The sequence below is a fragment of the Zonotrichia leucophrys genome, chromosome 8, assembly GCF_028769735.1.
Source record: "Zonotrichia leucophrys gambelii isolate GWCS_2022_RI chromosome 8, RI_Zleu_2.0, whole genome shotgun sequence".
In the NCBI taxonomy this organism is placed as follows: domain Eukaryota; kingdom Metazoa; phylum Chordata; class Aves; order Passeriformes; family Passerellidae; genus Zonotrichia; species Zonotrichia leucophrys.
Genome location: NC_088178.1, coordinates 1,252,195 through 1,271,550, shown reverse-complemented (window position 1 = coordinate 1,271,550; position 19,356 = coordinate 1,252,195).

Here is a 19,356-nt window from a genome sequence, read left to right as displayed (position 1 = left end):
CCCAGGGTTTTCTCCTGGGAAGCTGAAAGGCAGCGAGAAACCTCAGAGAAAAGGAAAACAATTCTTATCTCATTTGCTTCTCCTGTGTTGTGCTCATGTGGAATGTGTTTGGAGATTGTTTACCCACAGGTGATTGTTCCATTGGATTCTGCTGTGAGTTGTTTTCACTCTTTGGCCAATTGTGGCCAAGCTGTGTTGGGATTCTGGAAAGAGTCAGGAGTTTTCATTATTATCTTTTTAGCATTCTGTAAGTATCCTTTCTGTATTCTTTAGTATAGTTTACTATAGTATTCTTTAATATATATAATAAAGTATGATATATTAATATAATAATTATATACTATACATAATAAAGTATAAGAAAGTAATAAATGAGCCTTCTGATAAGATGGAGTCAGATACATCATTCCATGGGGCTCACTGTGCATTTACAATAGAGATCTGCTGTGCTTCATATTCCAGGGAAATTGTGCTTAACTGCACAACAGCTGTGGCAGTGTTGGAAAATGTCCTGTCACTGAGCAGAAATCCTGTCTGATATTCCTACTCTCTAAACACATGAAAAGAATTGAAAAGAAACCTGCAAAAGAAAGGCATTGAAAAGAAACCCTTTTCCTTCCTGTGTCATCCTCCCACTGCTGAGGTCTGATGCCTCTTGGTGCTTTCCTTTACCACCTGAATTTCTGTTGGAGCATTTCAGAGCAGTCTGTGTCAGCAGAACTTTGGCACTGTTTTATTTTCATACTCTTTGAATTTCAAAGAAGTTTTGTCACAGAAAGGCAGAGTCCCTATGCAAAGCAGGTGAGATGGCACAGCTCAAATAAAAGAGGTGCTCTGGCCTCCCAGGCATGGATCACTTCTGATTTCCTCATCCAAGGTAAATTAATGCCTTCTTTAATAAATAAATTAATGAGAACAGGCACTGGGTTGATAAACTGTGCTTCCCCATAGGATAGACCTGCTGGTGCCCCCAATCTGTCCTTAAACAGGAGTGGGAATCACACTGCAGAACGTACTGCAGAGGCTTCATTGATAAAAAAATAAATTCTACCCTCTTCCTATGGCAAATGAGAATGTTTAAAGATACCCATTTTTGTCCTGGACTGAGTAGAAGCAATCTCAGAACTATTTGTGGAGGTGGGCTATCAACAGTTACTTGAAAATTGCCTTTTCCTCAAGAAAAATTGTCATCATGTTATCTCCCAGCTGGAGCCTTTTCTCACCACTGGCTCCAGGGAATGTGCTGTGGGGGAATTTGCATTTAGGAGAAGTTCCTGTAAAGTCTCATCCAGTGCTACTGGAGAAGAGCTGGGGTGCATTTTGGGAGCTCATAAAAATGAACAAATAAAACCCTTGGATGACAGCCCTGGCATTTCATCCAGGCCTTTTAAGTTGATATATGTGAATGGAAAATAGGGCTTGAATAAAAGCACTTCAAAAAACTGTTACTTTTCTGTCATGGAAAACCTAACCAGGAGCAACATTTGATGTTTCTAGAATTAAAAAAAAAGAAGAAGAAGAAAAAAAAGGTGAATTTTCTAGGGAAAATGGTACAATTTTATGCTTTTCCTGAAGAAAAACATTCCCTGTGAGCATTTTCCCAGGCCTAAACCTGCATTTACCAGGGGGAAGTAGAAGAGAGAACCTGTGAGGGATATGTTTTTATAAATATTGTCCAGTTCCTTGGATCCTGACAAAGTCTGGGTGGCTGAAAGCTTCTCCATGAACTGTCCACAGCTGGTAGGGAAACACAAAACCTTTGCCTGCCTTTGGTGGAAGGAGGTACGTGCTGCTTGGAGGCTCTGAGGATGAGCAGCAGGGTTGGAGCTCTCTGGTGTGTGGACAGAACAGCTCATCACCCACAATAACGTTGGAATTTTGCTGTGGAATGTTGCATTTCATTTTTTTAGAGTGTCAGTCCAGCTGAGCAGGGAGATGGTATGTCTACCAGCCCTGGGGACATAGTGATAAGGTGAAGTAATTACTCATTTTTTTGGGGACTGAGCACCCTGAATTCAGCTTGCCAGAATCACTAAAGGATGTTTCTGCAGAGGGGAGCCTTGCTTTCCCAGGTGGAGATGGTTTCATTGCCCAGGAACTATTTCAGTCTTGGTTTTGATAAAGTTCCTTTTACTTTCAGTGGCTTTCAACCAGCATAAATGTGGTTTAGCTTTTCTCATGAATGATAAATGTTTCTCATGAATGATAAATTGGTTTTTTTGGATGATAATTAAAATCTCTGAGCATTCTTTAGGCTCTGCAGAGCACCCTGGTGATGCTTACGTGGAGTTTAGTGGCTAAGTTGCCCCTAAAGGGTCTCAGTGGTCAATCCTCAGGACAGCTGGTGCTCTTGGGATCACAGAATCATTTAGTTTGGGAAATACCTTTGAGATGGAGTCCAGCTGCTGCCCTAACACTGCCAGAGGGAATCATGGAGCCCTAAAAGGTGGAAAGTCAGCAGCAGCATCTTTGTAGGTATCCTCTTGTCTGGGCACTGAAGTTCAGATACAAACTACTCAGGCAATCAGAGATTAATTAATTAAGAGAATCAATTTTCCTTAGCGCATTTTTGTGTATGCTTTGATGTCTCTGCAACAGCAAGGGAAGAGTGCAAGGCTTCATCAGGGCTTTGGAATGTCTTCTGGAGTTAGCAGCAAAGGGGAATGATTAATGTGATCTCTGCCACCTCCTGCTTCCCATGCTGGGTTGCTTTTGGGAAATGGTGTTTGCCGTAAGATAGAGGCTAAGAAGAAATAGCTTTTTCTGCACAGCAACAGATTCATGTCACTGTCATATTTTCTGGAAAAATCCCTTTGCCAGGATTCTTCTCCTGGGAAGCTGAGAAGCCTCAGAGAAAAAGGAAAAACAATATTATCTCATTTTTCTCTCCTGTGTTTTGCTGCTTTGGAATGTGGTTTGGAGATTGTTTATCCAACAGGTGGCTGTTTGATTGGTTTCATGTGAATTGTTTTTACTTAATGACCAATCACAGCCAGGCTGTGTCGGGACTCTGGAAGGAGTCACAAATTTTCAGTATCATTCTTTGTAACCTTCTGTCTGTATCTTTTCTCTATTCTTTGGCATAGTTTTGGTATAATATAATATAATATAATATAATATAATATAATATAATATAATATAAGCCTTCTAAGAACATGGAGTCAGATTCTCAATTCCTCCTTCATCATCTGGGGACCCAGAAAATACCACAAGTGCACATTACAGATCCTCAGCTGATTCCATATCAAATGTCAAGGCAGGACTGATCTGGGCATCTCTGTCAGAGTCTGTCAGGGAAACTCAAAGGAGAAAAGTCACTTACTGTACAAGAGAATTGCTTCAAACTCGAGGTGTGTCCATCCTCACTTGTTTTGAGTCCATTCTTGGTAAAAGTAGGAAGGACATTGATGTGGCATTAACATTCTATGAACAATTGCTTTTTCCTGGGAAGCTGAGAGGCCTCAGAGAAAAGGAAAACAATTCTTATCTCATTTGCTTCTTCTGTGTTTTGCTCATGTGGAATGTGTTTGGAGATTGTTTACCCACAGGTGATTGCTTCATTGGATTCTGCTGTGAGTTGTTTTCACTCTTTGGCCAATTGTGGCCAAGCTGTGTTGGGACTCTGGAAAGAGTCATGAGTTTCATTATTATCTTTTTAGCATTCTGTAAGTATCTTTTTGTTGGGAAAGATGAAAGTTTGACAAGAAAGTCTCACAGATATGGATGCTTAGAAGAAAAAATTTGAATGTAGAACCTGAAGAAGGAATAGAGATGGAAGCAAGTTTTGATATGGAAGAAAAGAATTGCTGAGCCAGTCTTACTGGATAACCAAAAAGGCAAACGGTGTGTTAGTTAGAAGGGTTTTTATGGCTTAGAGCAAAGGATAAACCCACCCCAAACAACAAAATGCTTTTACCAAGCAGAAAGAGAGCACAGGCAAACAAGGCAGCAAAGCTGTAAGTAGAAAAAAGGTCTCAGAATTTTCCACTGCAAGAAAACTGAAAAACAACTTCTAGCTTAAACTGCAATGTACTAACTTTTAGTGATTGGAAAACAGTAACATGAATATGGTAATTATAGCAGTTATGATAAACTAGAGGTAAAAGTTAAGGTATAGATTGGTTCTACTGTATTAAGCAAAGAAAAGTTTATAATGCATTGTAACCACAATTAAAGGGTCTCCAGGCCTGCCTGCAGCTGGAGCTGACAGCTGTAGGCACAGCTCTGTCACCCATAACCCTGGACTGCTGTGACCTCTTGGATGGAATAAACTGCATTTTGGAGAGCTGCCTGGAGTCTCTCATTTATGCTCTTACATCTTTTCTGTATTCTTTAGTATAGTACAGTATTCTTTAATATAATATAGTATAATAAAATAATAAATCAGCCTTCTGATAAGATGGAGTCAGCTGCATCATTTTCTCCCCTCGTTGGTGGCCCTGCATTTACAATCCATTGCTTCCCAGTGGTTTGGCTTCTTGGAAAGAGGTAGAGGTGCAGATGGTTTTCTTGTAATGAAACAGCTGATGGCTCAGCCTGGAACAATGTATGCTTTCATTTTTTAAAACCTGGACCATCTTAACTATCTGTGCTGAAAATCAATCCTGTGAGTTGTCCTCAGGCAGAATTTCCCCAGGAAACCAAGATCAAGCAGGTTGTGTGCAGGCCTTTCTGGATTTTATGGACAACAGGGGCCAAAGCAGACCTGTCCAAAGGCTAAAGGGATGGGATCCCAGCCATGGTGTTCCTGAACTCTTGCACAGTGACAGGGTTGTTTGGGGTTGTCGTGCCTTGAGATCTGCATGGTGGGGCCCATATTTTGTGCTGGGTGGGGCTGCCTGCAGCCTAATTCCTGTTCCTGTCAGGACTTTCCCAAAATATCATGCTCTGGCTGGTTTTGGACAATCCAGCTGTGCCACCTCTGCCCTATCCATCCCAGGCTGTCCTGTCCCCCCTGCTCCTATTTCTGTGCACAGCTCACAGTGCTGCAAGTTCTCTGCTTTGTACAGACAATTATAGCAAGTTCTCTGAGAAGAGGAGCAATTACTCCTTTTTAGTGGAAGTGTTAAAGAGTCTTAAATCAGAGGAAGTTGTCAGTGGTTTAAATAAGATCAGGGTTGTGTAGTGAACAATGAGGAGATGACAAACGACAACTAACACTCAGCAAATGATCTTCTGGCTGTTCTGTGTGCAATGATGATTAGGGAAAACCACTATTTTTAGGGGTAATTGGAAGGTACACCATGAGTGTTTGAAGCTTAATTCAGGTGTTTCCTGAATCTTGACTTGCTAATAATTAGCTTCCCATATGCTTTTATTTTTGTTCCCTTCCTAAGTGGAGCTGCCTGCTTACGTCCTTCTTATTTTTTAAAGAAAGATAACCTTGTAAGAAACATGTTCTAGTGGCAAGAATAGTCCCTGTGTTTTGTGTTACTTTATCCAGTTTATTAGCAAAGCAGTAGGGTTCTAAATAAGGATCATGCTTCTGAAATGAGGCTCTTCCTGCTCTGAATGCCAAAGAAAAGGAGGATTTTTGGAGCAGGCTTGGATGGGCAGTGTCCAGCTGTTCTCCTACCTGTAACTCTGCATTTTCACATCACTTCTGTGCTTCCTTCTGCCCAGCAGCACAGGGTTCCCCCAGCTGGGAGATGAGGAGCTTTTCATCTTGGGCAGTGCTCAGCCTGTGCTGCTTCAATCTCTGCAAAGCACTGCCACTTAAATGAGTTTTGACAAACAGGAGCATCCTTGATGGAAATTCCCTCTTTCCATTTGAGTGACACCAAGCAATCCCCTTTCCCTACTTGTGTTTGATAATTCTGGGGTTCACACTTTCTCTGGCTGTCCTGTGATGCCTGCAGAAGCAGCATCTTCTCTGCCATTTATATACATTTTACCCTTTTCTCCTCCTGAGTCACAAGTCCTTTTCCACTCAGAGAGCAGCAACCACTGTCCAAAGGCACTGCATTAATGGGATGCTTCTATCATTATCATAATTATTATCATTATTATTATCATTACATCATTATATTTATCATTATTATTCTCTTCTTTATTATTATTATTGTTTTTCTTCTTTCTTCTTCTTCTTCCTTCTTGCTCTTCTTCTTTCCTCTTCTTCTTCTTTCCTTTTCTTCTTCTTTCTTCTTCTCTATTATACATTATTATTCTCTTATTACTTCTATAAAGAATTAAAAATTGCTTTGCAACTTAGCCTAGGCAAGAGAAAATATTTCCTGCTGAGCTTTAGGAGATCACCCCACTTCAACACATTTAGGGGCTGAGAATCCCTGACAGCCACACAACAACCATGGGATTTTCTCTGGTCCAGGGCTGACAAGAATTTTTAGAATTTATTTGGAAATGATGGTGATGATGGCTCATTTTGGCTATTTGTGATTAATGCTGCTTGTCATATCTTAGACAAAGGATGTTGGCTGTAATGTCTTTTCCTGTTGCAATACTTTTGATACCAGTGTTTTATAAATGTCATCTTCTAAATATGTTGTATTCTAAATATAAACCCAAACATTTGGTAATGGCTTTCTTATGTTAAGGTCACAGGGGTGAGAATATTTTAATAATGCAGTCATGAATTATTTACTTTAGGTTAAATAAAAAAACATTGCCCATGGAACTGAACCCCTCCCTAAATTGAAAAGTTTTGTGGATTTTGGCTTCCTGTTGGTCTTTTGTCAACAAACAGAAAATTGATCTCTAGTCCCTTCTGGACTGACCAATAGGATTTTTTAAGATAGCAGGAAACAAACCTGCCCACCAAATGTAAACCTTTTAACCTGCTTTTGATGTAGCTTCTTCTGTAACTTTTTCAGAATTTTTCAGAATTTCTTGCTAAGAATTTTGTAGCTTAAATATCAAAATATCTAACAAAAAATAGTTTGAAGAAGAGATTGGAAGACATTGTTTTATTAGAGAGCAGGTAATAATGGAGGCAATTAACCTAGAAACGAGCTTTGTTGTGATTTAGGATATTTTTCTAGAAGAAAAGCTTTAATTAAGCCATAAAACTAGAGCCTAATGAATCAATTAACCAGTCTGTGGTTACAGACAAAGCTAATTAAGGTAATGTCTTTAAATTTACCTGCTGGTAAATTAAAAGATTTCTTCTAATAAACATTTAAGCAACCACATTTTCCAGCCTCAGTGGTTTGGGAGCATCACCTGTCTGTGCATTCCTCCTGCCTGTGTGCTTTGCCCTCTTGTCTTTGCCTGCATTTCAGGTGCCCTCACTCAGCACAGACAGGAGCAGCTCTTGCTCCTTTAAATTCCTCACCACAAGGATTTCAGGAGCTGTGGTTTGTGCCTGGCAGGGCCCTGCTGGCAGCCTGAACATGATCCCCAGTCATTCTGGGAGCTGTGCTTTCTCCTCCCTGAGGCAAGAAGACAATTCTGGGTTCCCTTGAGGCTCAGTTATGGGGTAGAGCTTCTGTCACCTGCCTTGGGTGGAGTCTGTGCTGTCTTGTGTTTCCCTGGGAGCTGATTTATCAGCGACTCTCGAGATGAAGCCACAGCAAGAAGGGCACCCAGAAATGGGCAGGCTTGCTTCTGATTTAGCAGCCAGTGTTCAGGAGATGGATTTCAGATTCCTACAGAACTGTTGTGAGCAGGATTTTCATGGATCCCCTTCTGTGGTGTGTGGGGAGCCTGCCAAGGCACTCATGTATTGTAAATGCAGGCAACCCCAATGAGGGGAGAGAATGATGAGGAGGACTCCATCTTATCAGAAGGCTAATTTATTACTTTATTATACTATATTATATTAAAGAATACTATACTATACTGTACTAAATATCAAGTTTCTGTGGTTGAGATGATCTCCAAGGTATCAGAATGTCTTTTTTTTTCCCAGCCCCGTGACTGAAGAAGTTGAGATTTGTCAGTTCTGCTTTTCAAGGTTGTTTATTTTCTCTTATCTGTTCCATTCTTTCTCTGACCTGCTGAGATCTGTCCAGCAGGTCAGGTTGTGGCACAGTCTCTGCCCTTGGGGTGGTGTTAAATTTTTATATTAAGAATTACATGTACTTTATTTACAATAATTTTCCAATACCTATCACCTATGTTAGACAGTCTGTCTCTACTCTAAACCAATCAAACAGTGTCACCATCCCAGCAGAAGATGGAGGACAAGAAGAAGGAGGAGAAAGGCTGGACATGCCCAGATTCCTCCATCTTGCTTCTTGAACCCCCATTCTAAATCCCCAAAATTCTACTTTTTCACCCTGTGACAAATTCACTATCATTCTACTCAAACTCTTGTGGCTTGTAAACCTTCACACAAAGTTGGTAATTGTTTCCATGGGCTAAAATCAAAGGCACAGGTGTTTGTGACTCTGTGCCAGGGTCTCTGAGCCCCCTGCCAGGGTCTGGAATCACCCAGGGCAGCCAGAGAAATGTCCTGGGTCCTGACAACTAAAGAATAAGAAAGGATACTTACTGAATGCTAAAAAGATAATAATAAAAACTTGTGACTCTTTCCAGAATCCCAACACAGCTTGGCCACAATTGGCCAAAGAGTGAAAACAACTCACAGCAGAATCCAATGAAACAATCACCTGTGGGTAAACAGTCTCCAAACACATTCCACATGAGCACAACACAGGAGAAGCAAATGAGATAAGAATTGTTTTCCTTTTCTGAGGAAAAGGAAAACACACATTGTTTTCTGAGGTTTCTCACTGCCTTTCAGCTTCCCAGGAGAAAAACCCTGGGTGAAGGGATTGTTCAGAGAATGTGAATGCCACACTCGTGCACAGATACATCTGGCTGAGTGTCTGAATTTCAGATTTCCCTGCTGTTGCCATAGCATTTGTGGACCAGCACAAGGGTTTCCCAGAGGCCGCTACCAAAACTGGTGAAACGTTAACAGAACTGGTAACTGCAGCTTTCAGTAGTGACCACAGCACTCAGCTTTAACGTGGCCATTGGAAAGAGTTCATTTAGAATTCTGTGTTCAACCCCCCACCATCAGAGTCTTTCCTCTTCTCCATGGTCAGGTTTTATCCTTTTCCTTCTCTTTATTGCCTTATAGCTGTGGGGCACTGCACACACAGCCAAGAAGAAACAAGGCTGGTAAATTGAGGAGCAGCTTTGTGACAGCTACAATTGACAGGGAGCACTCATTGCCCTGTGACAATGAGCAAACTGGGTTGATTTGGTCCTGGCTTTGATCCAAGCAAGGTGAGAGCTGCTTCTCTTGTCCAAATTGGCCAAAGCTAACCCACTGAAACAGAAATAGTTAGAATTCTTTCCTGTAGCAATCTGTTATCTAAACTACAAACTCCTCAGCTTAGAACTACTACTTCTTTTACTTTTGCATATTATTTTGGCATTATTTTACGCATCCTTAAGCCTTGGACTTTCTTTCAGTTTTAGCAGCTGCCAAATTCAACACAGAATCTGCCACTGCCATCTACTAATGCAGATAGCATCAAATATGGCTTTTAATCTGTGCTAGACCTGTGCTCGCTGAGGTGCTACATGGGAGAGCAATGAAGTGGGGATGGAGGAAAAAGGAAAAAAAATATGTGAGCAGCAATGTTTGACCTTTGTCAGAGTAATCTTTCCAACTGAATTGTTTACTTACTGAACTTTCTTCAGGGCTCTGTGAAATCCCCATTTATGCCCCCAGTTGTAACACTCTCCCTTCAGCTGCCTCTGTGACAAATAGATTTGTGTCCTGCTCCAGCAGTGGGGATTTCTCCTGCTGTGATGTGGGATTGCTGTGATTCAGCAGGAGAGCCAGTGCAGCTGCATCAGCTCTGCAGCATGGCCAGCCTGGCAGTGCAAAGCATTCCTTGCTCTTGCAGAATTTTGGGGGAGCAGCATCACCTGGCAGTGTCAGCAGTGACCAAAGGCTTGCAAGGGCTGGAATCAGGGAGATGTTCCACGTGTCGCTGTAGTGTGAGGAGGTCAGAGACACCCACCCATTTATTCACAGGTATGTATGCCCATGAGAGATGCACTGTGTGCTGGCCCCCAAGTCTGAGCATCTTAAGCTGACTTCAAACAAATGAAGCTCTGCTCATTGCCTGTTTCCCTGTAGTTTTGCCAGTAGGTCTGGTCCAAGTAATTTTCCCCTCTCTCTTTCAATTTCTGGGGGCTAAAATCTCTTTATTCTACCAGACAGGGCTCATGGGCTCATTACAAACTTGTAATGCATTTTTTTAGATTTTTGGCTGGAAGATGAAAAGCAGTGGGAAATATTTTGGCAATTAGCTCATTGTGAGAGCAGAGGAAGCAGTGGAAGCAAGCTCTGTGTGTATCAAGATGTCTTTCTGGGGTGAATCAAGCACATGGTTAATCTACCCCAGGTCACCATTTTCATCAATGGCCTAAGAGAAAAGGGGAGGAAACCTTAGAAGTTCTTCTGCAGGGAAATTGGTTTTTGTTTTTTGTTGTTGTTGTCCTGGAGTTAAATTCTTCATTGCTGGTGACTATGGAAGCCAACAGCTGGGAACTTTGGGGCAGCCTGCTAAGAGGAATATCAGTGTTTTACATGCTTATCTTCTTCAGTGCAGTCACAGGAGACACTGTGCTCCCTCCCAGAAGCAGAGGGCTCTGCTGGAGCTGAACCTGAGGCAGAAAGAATTTACTCTGGATCTGGATTGGGGGTACCATAGGGAGGGACTGTGGTTTATTCTGAAATGAGCAAGGTTTCCTGGAAAAATGTAGTGCTTTTCTCTTTGGGATTGCTTGGAGGCTCAGGGCCTGTGTGCTCAGCTCTAGAAGAGGTGCAGTGGTGATTTTCTGGCTTTCCATATGTGCCTGCCTGTGCCAAGAAAAGGAATTTCACTTCTTCTCTGTGTTTTTTCATCTTGCAGAGGGATGGAAAGAAAATAGCATTTTTGCTTCTTAATGCTGGTAGCATTATTTGCATTCAAATGAGATCAAACCAATAGTAAACAGCAGAGAAATTCTGGCTGTGTTAAGCAGAATACAAGACTAAGCCATGATAATGATAATTTTGGGGCACATTTCTTGTTGCATTGGATGATGACACAGCAGTTTAGCCAGACAGCTAAGTCTGTGCTTAACTGCAAATGTGCAAAATTGTGTGTGCAAAACAGTGTTTGGGGCTGTCCTTCTCATGCTTGGTTTTTCTGGGCCTGTGCTATTTCCTCATCTTTATGGCAGCGATGGAGGAAGGGCTTTTTAGCCACACCTGATGATGAGTGCCCAGGTGAAATGGAGCTCACTGAGTGGTGGAGTCTTAGAAAATCAGCTTCACTGTGGGGTCACCAGCAGACACAAGTGGAAATTGGAACATTCACACGTGCTAATGACTTTGGAAAATGTTGTGAGAGCATTTGCTGTAGCCAAGGGTGATTCCAACGGAAATCCCAGAAATCTGGGAAACTTCTTAGAGGTTGAGAGGCAGTGAGTGGTGCTTGCACCTTGCCTGATGGGTTGCTTTGAAGCTGGACATGTGGCTGCTGCACTGTAAATCTGCATGGACTCTTGGCTGGTGGCACATAATCCAAATAGGCACAGGCTATTTTTTATCCAATTCCTCCCTTCCCTGAACAACATTTGTTTTTATGTTATGACCTGCAGAGTGGTCATTTTTTTAATCTCTGATGAGCCTGACATGTCTCACAAGACTGCAGGGCAGGATACTATTGTGGCTTTAGGTTTCATGGTTCCTGGTGCTACCAAGCTTTCCTTTCTGGGATGTTCTTTCTTCTGGTAGGTGCCTGTGATGAGACAGGAGCAGATAGGGATGCATCACCTCTTCCTGCCCTTCCTGTATCAGTGATAAATGGCTGATCTTCCTTCCTCTTCCTTGAAAGCAAGGGAGTGCTTTGAGCAGGTTGACAGCCCCACCTCTCTGTTTATGAGCTGTTAATTGCATATTGTCACCTGTGGTTAGTATGGTTTAGGAGAGGGACTCCTTCCATCCCTGCCACAGCACTTTCTCTTCAGAGAGATTCTCAGAAGAGAGGTAAAAAAAATCCCCCTAACCTTGGAAACTCCCATTACTGAACCTTTCCTCTCCCAGCCAGGACCTGCCCCAGTTCTGTGAACTAAAAACTCTCCACCTGAGAGTCACCCTGAGCAAATGCTGCTTCTTGAAACCAACCCCAAGGCCATGAAAAAACTGCCTTCCTTCTGTGACCCTGTCAAACTTCTTGAAAAGGAGACAATCTCTTAATCAGAAGAGCAAAATTATTTTTTTGTCTTCACTTCCCTTATTCCTCCAGCTTCTTAGTTTACCATACCCTCTTTAAAACCCCACTTTTGCTTGGCACAAACCACTTCTGTGTGGGAGTTATCTTGATTTCTGATTTTTCATTCCAAATTATTGCTTCCTTCTGTTTATCCCACTCTTTCCTTGGTCAGTGCATTCACTGTTGCATGAGACAAACCACTCCTGTGTAGGAGTTATCTTCTGATTTTTCATTCCAAGTTATTGCTTCCTCCTATTTATCCCACTCTTTCTGTGGTCAGAGCATGCATTTCATGTCATCTGTGTGGCAGAGTCTCTGGGTCAAGCTCTGGTGTCCTTGCCAATTGCTGGGTTTGTGCTGGTACCTCCCCGTGTTTGTCCTGCTGCTGTGTCCTCCTGCAGACTGAGATGGTGCCAGGGAATCTGTGCCTCACTGCTGGTGGCAGCACCTCTCTTGGCTCCTGCCCTGTGCCTGGAAAATGAAAAGAGATGTCCCCATTATTGGGGAAGATGAAACAGGAAAACCCTATAAATATGATTGCCTGGCAAAAAATTTTTGAGAATATGGAAACTGTAAGAGAGATTGAAATGAAAGCAAGCTTTGTTACTGAACAACTGGAAAATAATGGTGTGGCCAACTGAAGGTGATGAAACACCTTCCCTTTTGATGCAACAAAACCTTCTGCTTGCAGACAGGCCTAAGGGTCAGAGCAGACCCTGCCAGCTTGGCAGAAAAGGGTCCAAAGAGGAGGTTTTAGGATTTAAAATGTAACACAGTGTGGTAATGTAGTGATTCTTACAGGCTGTATGTACATGCTATAGGATTAGTATCTTGTACTAGATTGGTTAGTGAGAATCAGAATATTCAACACAGAAGAAGATTTATGGTATTGTAATGGGAACTTCACTCTCTCTCTTTACCACACTCCTGCCTTCTCTCTCTTTCCCACTCTCTTTACTTCTCTCTCTTTGGGGCCTGCTCTGAGCTGGGGCTGGCAGCTCCCAGCAGGGCCTGCTACAGGGCAGAGAGCAGGAGAGAGCCAAGCCTTGCTCTCCTGTGATGTTCAAAAGGCAAAATAGTTGATTTGCAGCTGAATCCTGAATAAAGGTGGGTTTATAAGTACATTGTGTTGTAGTTTACAGTCCTCCTTTCTGCCCAGCCACCACAGTGTGATGAAAATGCCAGGGCAGACCAAGGACCCGCCCTTTTGAAGCAAAGCTCTTCCTCTCAGTGTTTTCAGTGTGTGCTGTGTCCATCCTGGACTGAGCTCCTGATTTTTGGGTTTTTTTGGCAGCCTCTCCTTCTTTGGGTTTCTTTGGCAGCCTCTTCTTCCCTGCTGTGCTTTCAGGAAAAGCTCTCAGAACCAGGACAGCGTTAGCTTTTGTGCATCTGAGTTTCGCTGGCACTGCTGTACCCCACACCCAATCTTCCTGCCACGATATTTGTGCTCTGTTTTTGAGGGGAAACCTGAGAGATAAAGGCAACATTGACGTGCAGTGGTGATTCCCAATTGACTTTAAGATACAAGCAATATCTGCTCAAATAGGCCAGGCTGCTCTGCCAGCCCTGAGGAGTTTCCCACTGTGGTATAGGGCAGTTTCAAAATGACTTGGAGCTGAGCTGGTGCTGGAGTCACAGTGAAACCTGTGTGGTCTTGTTACTTCTATCCACCACTGCCTTGGTTAATTCTCTCTGATGTCCCAGGTCCCTTGGCAAACGTTGCCTTTGAGGGAGGGGGGAAATAGGCACCACTGCTGGGTGCAGAGGGTCCCTCTGTGCTCATTCTCTCTCTGTCCCCTCTGCAGACCTGTGGAGCTGGCAGGAGCTCACCCAGGGCACCTGAAGAAGCGCCACTAACACCTTATCTCTTCAAGTCAATGCAGAAAATAGGTTTAGTCTGGTTTATAACTCGGTGTGCATTTCAGTTGAGTGCTTCTAAGTCATGTTTTGAGACAAATAGCTGTCACCTGGGCTGAGCAGATCTCTAATAAGAAATAATATGTCAGATTGGTCTGTCTTCATTGTTGGAGAAAGGACACCCTCTTCATTCTGAAATCCTCACATTGCAAACTATGCTGGTCCCCCGTGGATCAGGCAAATACTTCTGCAATTAAATTCTAAGGGTATGTAGGAGTAGACACTGAAATATCTTAATCCAAACATCATTCTAAAATCACAAATGGGGAGACAAAGTCCGGGGCAAAGCTCTTCCTTGTTGGTTGTCAATGTAATTTTGAAGTGGACAGTAAAGGACTAAATTCTGAGCTGAGGGAAAAGTGAAGGTTTGCTTGCACATCTTCCTTTCGGCAAGCTCCATTCATTTGCAGAATTTTTTCTTCACATCTTTGTATCCAAGCTTTAGCCTGAATATTGGAGAGCAAAAGCCACTCTCAGGAGCACACAGTGAACAGGGAAGTGCTTGCATTGACCTTGGGCCTCTCCTCAGCTGGCCCTGAAGAAGAGCTGGATACAGCCATTGCAAAAATCAGTGCTCAGATAAGAAAGGGCTGCTGACCATGTGTTGTCACTTTATAAAATGGCCACTTCTACAGCTGCAGCCAAAGGCAAAACCTCTTGGATCTGTAATGTCTTGTGTAATTTGATCCCCTCAGGTTCTGAATTAACTTGCAGGACAATTCCAGGTTGCTCTCAAAGGGCTGTCACAGGATCAAAGGAAGCCACTGGATATGTGGTACTGGATGTTCCTATCTCAGAATAGAAAACAGCCTAAAATGCCTTCTGAAGTGACTCCACTTTGCAAATATTTGTTAATTTGGTGGCCTGCTCAAGTGGGTGGGTGGAAGCTCTGGAGTCCAACACTGAGAACTTGTCCTGGTCAGTGGTGAGCATTTTCAGTTCTAAGATTAAGGCTGCCAGCCTGTGCCCTGCTGTCAGCATGAAGGATCTACTGGCACAACCTGCAGACAGGAGCAGATGTGTATAAGTTTGTGAGGAAAAAGAAAATAAACCTTGAGTTAGGCTGAAGAAATCAACTGCAAGGTTCAGTCAGAGGGAAACCAGTCCTGCTGGAGGTAATTCCATTCAGTGGCCACTTTAGCTCAAGAAGGGAATCATTTGTAAGAGGTTTGGCACACTCACAGCTGATTCCAGGCTCTTGGAGGAAGGGAGAATTGCTGTCCAGGGTGATGGATCCCATGGCTTGTTTATGGGAAAGAGCTGTGGTGGCTTTTTATAACCTAATGCTGTGTGAACAAACCTTTGTAAGGAGGTGGTTCTGCACAGGAGCTGCAAACCTCTGTCTCTCTGTGGTGGCTGGGCCAGAGCCCTCAGATCCTGTGGGGTCGAAATAAGGAGCAGAGTCCAAGCTGGGATCACTGTTCTGCTGAGGAGGGTCAGCTAAATGCTGCCCTGTTGTTGTCCTGGTCCAGGGGGAGAAGCCTAAAGGATGCAGGAATCAGGGCCCTGAGCTGCAGTCTCTGCTCTCACTTTGCTTTACAGGAAGAAGGGGCTGGGAGGAATGGTGTGACATTGTTGTGGTCACATTCAAATGTGAGGTTTGCAGTTTAATGGCAGCAGGAACTTTACTGGGCTGACTCATAATGCCGAAAAACCCACTCTCATTTCTCCATGTATCCCTGCACAAAGGAAGAGGAGGTGGTGCTGCAATTATCACAGCACATGGGGAACGTGCTCCTCTCTTCCTTCTGGGTGCCTGGAAACACCCAGGCTTTTGCCTTCCTGAGATCTGAGCTGATGAGAAATGTGAGGAATCGGAGATGGTGACCCTGCTGGGAAGCTCCACAGACAAGATTTCTCACTTGATTTTTGCAGTCTAGTTTTACTTGCCCAGGCAGTTTGTCCCTAAGCCAAGCACAGCATCTGAAAGGAGTCATGCTTTGTGTCCCTTTCTTCCTGAGGTCAGGAGTTTCTAGGTCTTTGCCTCACAAAGCCTTTCCAGCAGTTTTAGGCCTTGCATTTATTCCATCCCTCTTACTGCCTTGTTGTTTGGAAGTGGACTAGTTGAAATGGGTTTTGTTTCATCTCATTTGAATGCAAATAATGATACCAGCATTAAGAAGCAAAAATATTATTTTAATATTTCAACTTCCACTTTTCTCTGCTGGTGACCCCACAGTGAAGCTGATTTTCTAAGGCTCCACCACTCAGTGAGCTGAGCACTGGGCACTCATCAGGTGTGGCTAAAAAGCCCTTCCTCCATCACTGCCATAAAGATGAGGTAATGGCACAGGCCCAGGAAAACCAAGCATGAGAAGGACAGCCCCAAACACTCCCTAAATTCATTTGCACATTTGCAGTTAAGCACAGACTTAGCTGTCTGGCTAAACTGCTGTGTCATCATCCAATGCAACAAGAAATGTGCCCCAAAATTATCATTATCATGTCTTAGTCTTGTATTCTGCTTAACACAGCCAGAATTTCTCTGCTGTTTACTATTGGTTTGATCTCATTTGAATGCAAATAATGCTACCAGCATTAAGAAGCAAAAATGCTATTTTCTTTCCATCCCTCTGCAAGATAAAAAAACACAGAGAAGAAGTGAAATTCCTTTTCTTGGCACAGGCAGGCACACATGGAAAGCCAAAAAATCACTGTTGGACAGCAGAGGTTACTGGAGGGTTGTGAATGACCTTGTGTGGTGAAAACAAGGATCCCAAGCCTGTGGCAGCTTAAATACCTTGTGACTGTAGGAGAGGCTGGGTGGGATGGTTGGAGAGGTACTAAGGAGTTAACCTGGAATCAATCCTGGGCCTGAGAGTCATGGACTAACCTGGAATCAATCCTGGGCCTGAGAGTCATGGACTAACCTGGAATCAATCCTGGGCCTGAGTCATGGACTAACCTGGAATCAATCCTGAGCCTGAGAGTCATGGACTAACCTGGAATCAATCCTGGGCCTGAGAGTCATGAACTAACCTGGAATCAATCCTGAGCCTGAGAGTCATGGATTAACCTGGAATCAATCCTGGGCCTGGAAGCCTCAGAAGGCCACACCAGTGTGGGCCCTGCAGCTCATGACCTGGTTTCCCAGAAGGGTAACTCATGGCAGATGCCTTGTGTGAGGTTTTGTTGATGAGAAGCCTTCTACAAGCCGAGCACAGCTCCTCCATGGGCTGAGCAGGACCATGGTGCTCCTGTGGGCAAGGCCTCATGGCTGAGGCAGAAGTGGGATTTGTCTGCTTGGGCACATCTGGGGGTGCAGGAGCTCCTGGGGTGAGCCTACAGGAGCCAAGAAAGGTTGATTTGAGCCTGTGTTAGGAGTTCAACCAGTCAGACAGCATTTCTGGGCAGAAAGAGACCTTGTAAATACAGTGTGTGATCCCCCCAAACTCCAAAATGTCTGCTCTGAAAGTTAAAGATGGGTAAGGCCCATTTGGGAGCAGAGGGCTGCCCAAACCATTGCACAATCTGTGCTGTCATTTCTCTTTCCCTGTTTCCACCTTCTGGTAAAAGTTCTCACTATTGAGCCATACAGTTATCTGGACCTAATTTTCTTTCCACACAGGCCCCCTGAAGCCTGGCTGCTGTATAGTTCCTCTAGTAGATGAGGTGTTGCTCTGTAAAACAGAGTGTTGGGCTGGTGGTGGACACAAGTTTTGCCTCACCCACAGTTCTGCAAAAAAGGGAAAAAATAGAACATCTTTAAGGCTCTGCTCTGCCCGGTGCAGGTGGCAGGAGAGTGGGGCTTTTGGGGGTGCTCAGCTCTTTGGTCCAGTGTGATGGCATCTCTAGGGGGGACCCTGGGGACACTTCTCCATCTCCAGCTGTCACTGTTGATGTGCATTGAGCCCTGGTGCTGGCACCAGGCTGAGTGTAAAGGCTTTTAGCAATGCTGAGCTGACTGCCCATTGATAGTTATCCATCTGGTGCCAGCCGACAGAGGATGTCCTCTGCAGGCCCTGGTGAATGGCAGTGTAGGAGAAGGCCACAGCAGTGGCACCTGTGGTGACGCTGGTGTGCTGGGAGTGCCGCAGGCAGGCACGGGGCAGTGTCACAGGGACAGTGTCACAGCCTGGGGCTGCTCAGTGCCGTGCTCTGGATCCCTGTCGGATCTCAAGATCTCAGTCCTGAGATGCTGAGCCTCCGAGACCCTTGGGGGTCTCGGGACTCCTGGAATGTTGCCAGAAGTGTCTGGTAGCTGGACTTTAACCCTACACAGGAGACGACAAGGATGAGGGCCTCACCGGGGTGAAGGGTGAAGGGATTAGTTAATTAGAGAGTGAGACACAGGGTTTAGGATTTATGTACAGGGGGGTTTAGAGGAGTAAGATGGAGGAATTGGGGTGTGCCCTGTCCTCCTCCTTCTTCCTCCTCTCCTCCATCTTCTTTGGCCACGGTGGCACCTTTCTATTGGTTATTACTAAGAGTACACCGAGTTATAACAATAGATGGTATTGGGGAAAAATGATAAATATTGTACACGTCACAATGGGTATAAAGATAGGTGCCTGCCCCGGAGGGAGAGACAGTGTGCCCATGGCTGACTGCTGAGCAGATCTCTGTTGGGCTGAAAGAACATCTTTTAGATAAACAATTAATAAACATAAAACCAGAAAGAAGAACTGAAGCCTCTTCTCGTCTTTCAATACGCGGGTGCCCCAAGGCCACCTCCGGGCTCTCCAGGCCCCTCAAACAGCCGAGATAAACCGGACAGATCCCCAAATTCTCCTCCAGAGTATTTGTGGATGTGACTGGGGCTTTCCCACTAGAGGGCAGTTTGATCATGCCTGCACTTCCAGGTGGTGCTGATCCCAAAGATTTAACACCCGCAGAAATTCAGCTGAAAGCTGTCATCAACATTTAATTAGTCCACCAAATGGCTAATGAAAGATAAAGCCATTGGTTTGGAAATACACTACTGGAGCTAAAGGAGGTTTCAAGGCACAGGTTTTGGGGGGAGCACACAGTAGGTGTGTCACAGGCACATAGAAATGAGTGTGGCAGAGCAAAGTGTCCTGCACTGAGAGCAGGCACACAGCTCCTCGTGGAGCTGCTGAAAGTGGAGGTAGAGCAGGTTTGTGTCATGGAATTTGAATGTAGTAGTCATATATATATATATATATATAGATATAAAAATATATAGATATAAATAGGTTTATTTATATATGTATAAATATAAATATTACATATATAGAGACAGATAGATAGATAGATATAAATAGAGAGAGAGAGATATCAATCTATATACATA